Source organism: Oxyura jamaicensis, chromosome 4 (genome assembly GCF_011077185.1).
Source record: "Oxyura jamaicensis isolate SHBP4307 breed ruddy duck chromosome 4, BPBGC_Ojam_1.0, whole genome shotgun sequence".
In the NCBI taxonomy this organism is placed as follows: Eukaryota; Metazoa; Chordata; class Aves; order Anseriformes; family Anatidae; genus Oxyura; species Oxyura jamaicensis.
In genome coordinates, this window is record NC_048896.1 from 76358378 (window position 1) to 76368277 (window position 9900).

General features: G+C 31.6%; 1 long non-coding RNA gene across 1 annotated transcript in view; it reads left to right on the forward strand.

The window, feature by feature from the left end:
• LOC118167005 overlaps positions 1 to 9900 on the forward strand; it is a 21517-nt gene that overhangs the window by 6713 nt on the left and 4904 nt on the right. Inside the window, exon 2 of the long non-coding RNA XR_004750869.1 lies at positions 4298 to 4448. This is a non-coding gene — a long non-coding RNA (uncharacterized LOC118167005). The remainder of the gene's footprint in view (positions 1 to 4297; positions 4449 to 9900) is intronic.

Consider the following 9900-nt stretch of genomic DNA (forward strand, 5'->3'; position numbering starts at 1 on the left):
GCTACTAGGAGGAAGAATAACTCTGTCCTAACTGAAACCAGGACAACAGACCATGTAATAAATTCCTTTCAGGTACCTTCTATATAGTCATGTAAGTTAATGAGTTAATAGCACTCAAAATTGAAACTGTTTTTTTGCAATATATTTTTTCATATATACATCAAATATATGAAATTAAACTCTTTTGCAGGGTGGGGCTCGGTGGAATGTCCTGTAAAATTCAGAGTGGCAGAATTATTTTGGGATATATTTGCATTCTAAAGGGACTGTAGACTGGAGAAGAGTATCAGGATTTTATGTGTATTCAACAGAAGCTGAAAGCTCAGAAGAGATATAGAAGAAAAAAAAATATTTCTTTTTAGATGGATAGACTGAATTGCTTATCTAAACAGGCCATCAAGTCAGCATTCCTTTTAAAGGAAGCTACCATGGGAAAGGGATATTAAGAAATGGATAATGTAAGACATTTACTTAGAAAGTATCTACATATTAAAAGTCAATAAGATATATTCCCCAGCGTCCAGACAGAACTGTGAATCTGCTGTCAATGTACAAAGATATCAATCAGTACAGTATAGAAGAGGGACAGAAAAGTGTATGCAAAACATAATCCAAATTGTACTGGCTTGGTTATGTCAGCCCAAACTGTGTTCATTTATGGAACTTGAACAAGTTCCCCAACAGCACTAAATGTATGTATGTCATCATATCAGCCCTTCTTCTCATTCACAATGTAGGCTAAGTCTACTTCCAAAGTCACAGTAACAATAAGAAAAAATGTTTTGTTTTGTTTTGTTTTGTTTTAAAGCTCCTCCTAGATCCCCTGTGCACATCTGACCTCAGATCACACAGAACTCATTGAGAGCTGAATGAGAATTCTCCCTTAGAGATTATAAACTACGATCTAGGAAAGGGGACAGCTCACTACATATGTACTTGAATTTTCCTTCCATACAGTGAAGCTGACAGTACTTTGTTATCCACCATCTCAAGTCCCACAATGTTTCATTGATACATACTAAATAATTTTAACCAGAACTAGACCTAGACAGTAAATCTGTTCTCATGGCATATCTGAGCAGTTATTTTCTTAGATAGTGGTAATGCCACTTATTTTTAAGATAGTCTGATCATTTTCATTACAAGATTCTGCTTTCAGTTGCTCAGAATATCAATAAACTTCATCTATTTGGGTATACATTTTCCATTTCAAATGATTGCTTCAGATTGACTTTCTTTGTGTTTTTCTTTTCTTTTTTTTTAACTTTAATATCACATAAAACAGCTTATGTATTTCTGAGAATGAAAACAGAAAAGAATATATTGTTTGCCAATGTTAAGTGAATGCCAGCCTGTTTTGTTTGTTTTTGTTTTGTTTGTTTTGTTTTGTTTTGTTTTTTAGATGTAGAATATCATCATATTTTGGAGCATTTATTTAGAAATTGATTGGGAGTGGCCTTTGAAAAATATTCCTTTAGTCTTCTATATGATAATCTATTCTAATCTTTTAGAGGCCTTTCAGAAATTAAAGTTAATATACAACATAAACATGGTTAGCAACTATTGCCTCGGACATCTTTGCTTACACTGAACATTGTCTATTCTAGGCTTTTGTTGACCAGGAACTGTAAATTGTTGCTGGTATGCTTCTAGAGAATCTCATACTATATTGTAATAGAAATAAACTGTCCAGTTATAGTGAAATTCAGTCCAGTCCAAAGAGAGTAAAAGGGAGAATAGAATGGAAATAAGATTTTGGATTTAGCACTTTTCATTACATATATATCATGTTTTTCGTGATTTTTCATTATATATATATATTGTATCCACTTGGATCTACAAAACTCAAAGGCTGGAGATTTCACAGCCTATTTTGGCAGCCCTGTCCAATGTTTGGCTATTCTAACAGTGAAAAGGTTTTCCCTTATATTCAGTCAGAGCCCCAGTTGCTTCAAATTAACTTTATTATTTCATACTTTTAGACAATATGTGATTAAACAACAATAAAATTGGTTTACAGAGATAAAAAACAGCTAGAAAATAGGAGAGTTCAAATAACTCAGAAAAACATCATATGTTTAAAAGCAGTAATTTAAGTTATTGGTCTTGTGTTTTGTGTAGATATTATACATCTAGATGACAGCTATGCTGTCTACATTCACACTTTAGTATATTATTTGTTATAGCAGCTAGTGGTTTGAAACAAAACTGGACTATTTGGGTGATGAATAATAATAATAATAATAAAAGAAATACAGCAGTTTATATAACTCTTGAAAACCAATACAATATTTAATTGTTTATTAATAAATCTGATAGAACCTTTGGATGAATTCTAATTCCTTTGTGTGTTGAATAGCACCCTACTCCAAGAGAAAACCATCCAGCACCAGTGGGGGAAACTCCTTTGACCAAAGTGAAATGTGGAGGTGTTACAAGAAGATATGGATCATAAGGTTCAGTGGAATAAGACGCAGTTCTTAATGAAAAAAGATGTCTGCATTTCACTCTAAGATGTTCTGAACATTTATTTTTCAATTAAGGGTAGTATATTTAGTAGATTTTGGTGATACCAACACTAAACCTACAGATTTTGCAATTTTCTTTTTCTTCCTATTAGAAAATCTTAAAAATAAATAAATAAATAAATAAATAATGCCATGCTGTCTCCAACATGTACTGGTCAACTGGAATGAATCTCAAGCTTTATCATTATTAAAACAAATAAGTCTTTCTTGTCTTCTGTAAATTACTATAACTGGGATGGGTTTACCCTTCTGATTCAAAAAAAAAGTAAAACAAATTCATAAAATAGAAATTATTCATGGATTAAATATTGCAATCTCACTGATAATGGTTTAAATAAATTATTGGTATAGAGATTCCTTTAGCTGTTTAGAAATAGCAAAAGTATCTCCAATTATTTGTGTTTAATATTGCTCAGTGAATGATGGTGAATCTTTGACCCTGCTAATGCCTCAAATGCTTTGTTAGAAATAAGAAGGATATCTAGAGTTGTGGGGAGCACACAGTTCTACATAGCAGCTATAAAAGAATACTAAGGCAGAGGAATTAAAGAATAATTAGAAACTGTTAAGTGTATTTTTTTTTTAGATGGTGGGGTTCTAAACAGAAAATTTTGTAGTAGTCTTTGTATGTGTGCATATAGGAATGCATAAGCATGTCAGTGCATATAATACAACAGAGGTTTAAATGAACACCACCATACAAAACAAAATTAGTACAGGTTATTTGCTCTTAAGATAATGTTTACAGAGACATTTTTTGTGTTGGAAAATAAAGAATGACCTCCTTGCTGAAGGATCTTGTAATTTAATCCCATGTCCTTTTTTACAGTCTATGTGAGTTACCAACACACAACTCTGTGAACATGGGGATTACCAACTAAATAATGACTCAGGACTATGACAAAGGTAAGTTTTCTAGTATTTCCTATGTATCGTAGTTCCCAGATATTGCAAAAGCCCCTGCACCATGGGCCTCAACAATAGGAAAAGAACCAGAAAAATAAAGGATTCTTTCTTGTCTCTTGTACATTTCTTGTGTTCCATTCTCCTAATCTCCTTGAATCAAAAGGTTCTGGGTTTCAAAGGTGGTATACAAAACAAGTTAATTAACCAGATAAATAGGCAATGGAAATTTTCTGAAAGAAGAAGAAAGGAATTTTCATCAGACTGTCTTTCTCTGAGCCATATCTTTTGATGTCATTCAAAAACTGGTTTGGTATATAGACTGTATCAAGCTGTAGAAGAAATATCTGTTCTGTACGTGAACTATAACTGTGTCCTTGGTACTGTTTTATATTTTGGAGTTTGGATTTCACTCATATCAATTGCTCATATCTTTATACTTTTATGTCATTTCTCTCGTGCCAGAGGGTTATTTCATCACTTTACTCTTAGATCTGATACATAAATATATGAGCAGTTGTGTGAAATTGTGTGATGATAAAGATACATGTTTATACTACTGAAAAAAAAATACTAAATTCATTGACAAGAGATAAAAGCAATTACCTTGCACTCTTATTATTATTTTTTTAATCTTTTACAGTTCCTGGTTACACTGATTAAATTCACAGATTAAAATGTTCTGTCCCTGTTTTGTATAATTGACAGTTTATCAAAGTAATCAAAGAAAAAAAAAAAAAAAGCTTGCATAGTACTGCTGCCACCACCAGGAAAACAAAATTATGTGACTTGCAGAATTGTGAAAGTTTTCTAACACTTTCTTTGTGTCTTCTCTCCCTTCCTGTCCCTGTCTGATAGTTGCACAGGGTTCCCAGCATGCGCCTACATCACATACTGAAAAAATCCTTCAGCAAGCAGAAACTTTCTCTTCTGTCAATCTAAGTGGAAGGAAAATGACTATCCTCAAGGTGCTTCTTATTTTCCTAATTGTGGAGTGTGATACCCACCTTGATGAAGGTGGCATATCTTCAGATTTTAAGAGATTAAAGACAATACTGTTTTTCACATTTTGTCCTCCTCCAGGACTAGGCTTCCTAGGCATTATAATGACTATCATAAACAATATGAACACAATATTTTCCTGTTGAGTATGGTATACTCAACAATTAATTCCATATACAATTCCATATAGTCAACAATTAATTCCATATAATGTTTATGGAATTGATTATGTAACAAGGAAAGAATAGCCACAAACAAAATGCTAACAACTTTGTAATTATCAGTATTTTCAAACTGTGAAAAGAGGTTTAGAGGCATTTTATGGTATTTATGTGGGCTTCTGTGTGTCTATAAACATAAAATTCCATCCACAATAAGTGCTCTTTTACATGGGGCTCATTTAAGTTTTTTGTTTTGTTTGTTTTATCTTGGAATTATATAGCCTTCATTTATCTTTCAGACAGGCTTAAAAATTACTCCAAAAATTGTGTGAAAAGACTTAAATTTTTTTTGTGCATCTGCATATTTATCCAGCATTATTATTCAACAAGTAATTAATACTCTTGGTTAAGCAATTGGTTGAAGGGTAAAAATATAATGGCTTTTGTTACAGAGAAAATATCTAATGTGTATTTTAAACTGTAAAAGGAGAAACATTGCTAGCTACCCCAAATTCCAATGCCCAGTAGTTTTTATATTTTTCATCATGTTTTATGTACTTTCAAGCATTATACAGTGATAAGACTTTTTTTTATTAATATTTATGTACTTTCATTATTGCCAGACAGCCAACATCTTCTCAACGGTCAGATGAGGTTGTCTGGAAATTGTAGAGCTACAACATTAGTTCATTTATTATTAATGGAGCTTATAAATACTCATGCTATCCAAAATAGCCTTAAACAATTGCACTTGAGCATGATCTGAATTCTTTTCTTCCCCAGGGAGTTCTATTTTCTGGTATATAATTAGGTGTCATCAGCTGTGATGGGAAGAACTCTACTCCACCCTATTTCTCACAATAAATGACAGATATTATAGCCTACAGCTACAAAAATATTTGTCTAACAAGAAAACAAAAACCAGCAATATGGAGAGGTTATTATTTTTGACAAAAATATAATTAGGTTAGTTTCTAATAAAGTTTTTTAAAGTCTGTTCTACAAAATATGAAAGTCTTTTATTGGAAGACATAAAGTCCAGCAAAATCCTGCAGCAAATTTAAAGTCATTGCAGTGAAGACTATTGTAAGTTCTCTAAACAGTTAGAGAAATATTATGTACAGCTGTATACTCTGCCCCTATTTTGAAGGTTTGCACTCCTGCACAGAGAGCAGAACTCATAGAAACCACAGACTCATAGAAAGAAGAAAATTTGCACTGGGGCTACTTTTCTTTGACACACCAAGATCCGAAGTGAAAATATTTCTGCATTATGTCTTGGGTAAACTGCCTATGCATAAAGGAAAGAGAGAGAGAGAGGCAGGCCACAGAGAAGGGTCAAGACTTACCGCAGCAATTCAAGGAAGCCATCCTACTTGTGAATGAGTATTCCTAAACTCTGAGACCTGTAGAAAAACTGTAGAAATCTTAGTTTAATAAGCCAGACTCATTAGTCTTGTTGTTTTTAATCACTTACTTATTTTTTGAAAGTGACTCTTTCAACCTATGAGTTATGAATAGAAAGTTTAATAATATATTGAATTATTAACATGGAATATTAGCTAATTATTTGTTTAAGTTTTATTTTAGAAACATATTAACACACTATAGCTAAGACAAATATTTGTCATACACAGAAAAATTAGGTCAGACAGGACAATAACAAAAATGGCAAATAATAACAAATAACAAAAAAAAGTATGGAGCTGAGGGGGGAAAATATAATTTAACAGGTTGATAAGATGAATAAGCTACATACAATTTTGTCAATACAAATCAATATTTAAAGCCAAACAGATTATTCCTGGAGGAAAATAATAATAATAATAATCAATAATAATATATATATATATATTTATTTTTTTTAAAAAAAGGAGGTAACAACCTTAGCAGTGAAACAACATGACTTCTAACCATGGCACTGAAATAACAATATGAGCGGTTTTATCCCAAAGTCATCCAGAAACTTTTAAAGTAGTACTTGAGATGAAGGTACATAGTCTCTTGAAATTGTAATCAAAATAATGCAAAGGAGAATAAATGTTTTCTTTTTACAAGGAAATTTGACTTAATTCTGCTCATAAAACAATGAAAATTTACATCTATTGGGTCTAAAATTACTTATCAGAAAACTGCAAATTAGAAGAGACAAATGAGGAAGTGAATGGCAAGTGCCATTAACAAAAAAAACCCTTAGCTATATAATATCTCATAATTATGAATTCTGTGGCCTTGTCCCTATTGATGTATGTTTTGATTTCAACTGACTTATCCGAATAATTTATTGCTTAACTTTTTTTTTAGACTGAAAATCAAATTTGTTTTCTGATATTTTAATACAAAATCAATCTTACATCCAAATAATAATAATAATAATAATAATAATAATAATAAATAAAAATCCCTGTACAGGAATGACAAAAATCAATGACATCCTCTTGGATGCACTATACAGAAGAGTAGACTTAGGTCTGGTCTAATCACATTTGCAAAAATTAAGATGACAAAAAGATGAAGGCAAAGGAACATACTGAGAAAATGAAAAATAACTGAAAAGATGTGCAGCTGACATTGATTAAAATCACTGAAGAACCACCAAAACAAAAATAAATGCACTGCTTCTGTTACTGAGATTCAAAATAAAATGACATTTGAGAATGTTTCTTCACAGTCTCTGGACTCCTTTGTAAAACCACTATAGCTGTTGTATTTTTCTTGTAAAGAAGTATTCAGTGGCAGAAACTTCAATTAAGAGAATCAAAGACACTGTTATCTATTTTTCTTTGGAAAGGATGAAATCTTAAAAGCATGATCCTAGAAGAACTTGGATTAGACTTTAATTTAAACAAATATCTTTATCCATTTAATTTTCCATATACAATGCTGCATTAATCTAACATAACTTGTTAGAAGTAGCAGAATGAAGTATAACCCAAAATCAACTTCTGAAGCCTGATGGTACAACCTTTAACATAGAAAACCTCTTCAGGTTTCTTTACATTATTTATGTATTTATTTATTTATTTATTGGAGAGAGAGAGAAAGAGAGAGAGAGAGAGAGCAGAGGCTCCTGAGCTATTATCCAACATTTTCCTAGGTATGTTCTGTTTATCAGAATACAATAAAGATCATTGAAGATATGTTATCAGTGAAGCTCTTTTATACTTCCAAAATTATATATTTTTAATAGCATCTTAAGAATCTTATTGAATCATGTCATAATATAGGAATTCAATAACAATAAGTAATATAGTAGTTCATAGTAATAAAAATGCAAAAAATATCAAAAGGAAGGAAAATAATAGAATGAAGACAGTAAAATGAAGTTAAACATATAAAAGGCAATTTAGTAACGTCTAGTTTTCCTGGACAGGTAGATCAGTTTAGGTTAAAATAGGATTACATTTCTTAGTTGCCTGGTGTTTTACACTTTTTTTTTTTTTTTAACAATATCTGATTCATTTGTTGAAGAAAAAAAAAAAAAAAGGTATAGTCAGCAAGTATCAGGAATGTCAAAAATTAGTAGTGCAATATAGAAAAATCAATGCCTACTATATTCCAAACAACTCTTCTGTTTCTCCTTTTCACATTTACACACAACAGAAAAAAAGAAAATTTATGAAAAGTGTGTCTGCAGTCCATTTGAAGAACATTTCAGCATCAGTTATGGCTTAAGGAGTTCTCAATCATAGCAGCTTTTCTGCTACCTCCTCAGTTAAGCTAGTATAACTGTTTGCAACTCTGTGCCACAGGACTGAGAAATTGATCCAGAGTAAAAATAAATAAATAAATAAATAAATAAATCCCTAGTTATTTTTAACCAAAGGAAATGAAGATGAGAAGAGCCAGATATGTACAGACTGCCTGAGTCAGTACAAGTGCTGAAATAAGTGTTGATCAAACTATAGCCTCTTGTATCTTGTCCTGTCACACGTGTAAAAGCTTGAACTGAGAATTTATTCAATGGTGCATGTTCACTGACTGCAACAAGAGTAAATTAAGAGCAGAGAAAAAAAGATTCCTTCACCATTTGCCCCACCCTCCTATACTGTTAACAGAGCCCAGAGAAGGGCTTTAAAATTACTATTAGTCTTTTTTTTTTTTTTTTTTTTTTTTTTTTTTCCCCTTGGGCTGCAAAACATTATGAGATGTGAAAAATCATGAAAACTTCTTTGAAATTATTTTTTAATCAATTTTTAATTTTATTTCCACTATTTTGGTAAAAAAGACCAGACACATATGCCTTAATATGTTTTATTTTGCTATTTCCAGTATTAGTTGTTGCTATAAAATAATTGAATTCTAAAGTTGGATAAAAATATGTAAACACTTCACACTTTTGTAGATTGAAAAGAAGTTTCAAATACCCTATGCTCAAGTTACCACATGATGCAAGGAGTTATCATAGCTTGGTAGGGATAGTAGCACAAGCACCAAATGCAGGACAAATGCCTCATTGAGCCACTGTTTGTATCAATTAGTGTGGTGGTTCTAGCTAGAAGTGCAGAGCGCAGCACTGTATGGGCTGCTGCAGGGAAAGTTAACATCCCAGCCAGACCCAGTACAATTAGTAATGCTTATTTATCTGCATGGACTTTAGTGTACAAAGCACGATGCAGTGCTTTTCTGTACCAAAGGCCTACCCTAGATGGTTTTACATTACCTTGAGCATCTCTGTACTGTTCTCTGTACTGTTCTGGAAACAACTGTGAAAATTTGCATTACTTCTCTTTTTAAAATCTATTAGTGCATCCCTCCCAGAGACTAACACAGTTGCTGGTCTTTTCAGTGGTTTTATGTATGTTTTTGCTCATTTTCTCATTTTTCTATATTGTATATACTCCTAGTTATTTCCTAGTAGAAGGAAGCTATCACTACTGAATAATTAAATTGCCTCTTAGGAACACTTTTTTTTTTTTTTTTTTGTGTGTGTGTGTGTGTGTGTGTGTGTGTGTGTGACATAATACTTCAATATTCCAACATTTTTGTCTTTATATTTTGTAATGTAATATATATTAATGTATTGCATTATGGAATGTCTCTTTTCAATTCCCTAGCTAATTGGAGTCCTCAATGTACCATCAAATCACTAAAAATATGTCTAAATACGTGATATTAAAATCCTTACTGGAAAGTTTTATGTATTATTTCTGTTATAAATGATTCTTTAATGAAGACATGTTACTAATCAAAATTTATTAACCTTGGAGTTGAAAGTAATCCCAAACCAGATGATTCTACTGATTCTTTTTGTCTAAAATCTGTTTGGAATCATGATAAAAGAGCTGCATATAAACATTTAAAAG